We start from the raw sequence: 2,289 nt of genomic DNA on the forward strand, positions 1-2,289 counted from the left end.
TAATCTGGCATTGAAATCTGAACAACGATTTTTTAGTCGAAATTCATGTCCAAATCTTACCCAAAGATTCGTGAAGAGACATGGGTCAAAATTTCCCACCCCCATAACTCGGTCAAATCTCATCCGATTTTCATGAGGTTTGTCTTTTTCTTCATGGATTTCCCTCTATGTTTATCTGGCATTCAAACCTGAACAACGATTTTTTTGTCGAAATTCATGTCCAAATCTTACCCCAAGATTCGTGAAGAGACATGGGTCAAATTTTCCACCCATTACTCGGTCAAATCTCATCCGATATTCATGAGGTTTGTCTTTTTCTTCATGGTTTTCCCTCTATATTAATCTGGCATTCAAATCTGAACAACGCTTTTTTAGTCGAAATTCATGTCCACATCTACCCCAAGATTCGTGAAGAGACATGGGTCAAAATTTCCCACCCCCATAACTCGGTCAAATCTCATCCGATTTTCATGAGGTTTGTCTTTTTCTTCATGGATTTCCCTCTTATTTATCTGGCATTGAAATCTGAACAACGATTTTTTAGTCGAAATTCATGTCCGAATCTTACCCCAAGATTCGTGAAGAGACATGGGTCAAAATTTCCCACCCCCATAGCTCGGTCAAATCTCATCAGATTTTCATGAGGTTTGTCTTTTTCTTCATGGATTCCATCTATATTTATCTGGCATTCAAATCTGAACAACGATTTTTTGTCGAAATTCATGTCCAAATCTTACCCCAAGATTCGTGAAGAGACATGGGTCAAAATTCCACCCCATTACTCGGTCAAATCTCATCCGATTTCATGAGGTTTGTCTTTTTCTTCATGGATTTCCCTCTATATTTATCTGGCATTCAAACCTGAACAACGATTTTTTTGTCGAAATTCATGTTCAAATCTTACAAATACGTATATCATGGGTCAGATTTTCCCAGCCCCATAACTCGGTCAAATCTCATCCGATTTTCATGAGGTTTGTCTTCTTCATGGATTTCCCTCTATATTTATCTGGCATTCAAACCTGAACAACGATTTTTTTGTCGAAATTCATGTCAAAATCTTACCCCAAGATTCGTGAAGAGACATTGGTCAAAATTTCCCACCCCCATAACTCGGTCAAATCTCATCCGATTTTCATGAGGTTTGTCTTTTCTTCATGGATTTCCCTCTATATTTATCTGGCATTCAAACCTGAACAACGATTTTTTTGTCGAAATTCATGTCCAAATCTTACAAGATATGTATATAGACAGGGTCAAAATTTCCCACCCCCATAACTCGGTCAATCTCATCCGATTTTCATGAGGTTTGTCTTTTCTTCATGGATGTCCCTCTAGATTTATTTGGCATTCAAATCTGAACACGATTTTTTAGTCGAAATTCATGTCAAAATCTTACCCCAAGATTCGTATATGGACATGGTCTTAATTTCCCATAACCATAACTCGGGTCAAATCTCTTCCAATTTTCATGATGTTTAGCTTTCTATTCATTTATCACAGCAGCTGGGCTACAGGAATCGGCAAGTCGTTGCAGTTTCAAACTGCTCACTTTTACTTTTAACGTGTTGCTGCTGTTTGCTCGGGCCTTAGCCAATAATATATAATTAGGCAGGCAAAAAGGCAAATTTTCTCGGGCCGTATGTCTTTCCGGAGTTTTTAGCTTTACAATAGCCCCAACACGTTACAAAAAGCAGCTCCACATAACGTTACGACGCCCGGACAACTAATTTCGTAAGCGGCAAAAGTAAATGCCGCACTTGTGATGGGGGCCCAGTTACTTATGGCATATGATATCTAGTGCATATATATATATTTTTTTTCTATATATAGTTGTGTTATGTGGCAAGGTCTGGCTAGCAGGCAGTTGCACATTTGCTCTTAAAAAGTTATTAGCGTGTTGAACGCTTTTTATTTTGATTTTACTCTCTTTTTAATTTCCATTAAAAGACATAAATTGTGCAGAAAAATGCCAGAGCAGAAGGATATGTTTGTGTCTAGGTCTGAGACGAGGACTGTGAGAGGGGTGCCTACTTGTCTGGGCCTGGGTCTCAATGTGCCCATGATAGCAAAGCCAGTCAAAGGCGTCGCCCTCAGCATGTGTGTGTGTGTGAGAGCCGTGTTTTATTTGCAGCCTTTGCGCTCTTATTTACGATTTTTCATTTTCGTTTTTTCACAATTTTCCCAGCCCCCCACACACTTATTTTCACAGGCAATGCATTCATGATCTGCGACGACGTCGGCAGTTTGCATGAATTAAAGTTGTATGAGTGTCTGAATAAGCGACTG

Source organism: Drosophila virilis, unplaced genomic scaffold (assembly GCF_030788295.1).
Source record: "Drosophila virilis strain 15010-1051.87 unplaced genomic scaffold, Dvir_AGI_RSII-ME tig00000116, whole genome shotgun sequence".
In the NCBI taxonomy this organism is placed as follows: domain Eukaryota; kingdom Metazoa; phylum Arthropoda; class Insecta; order Diptera; family Drosophilidae; genus Drosophila; species Drosophila virilis.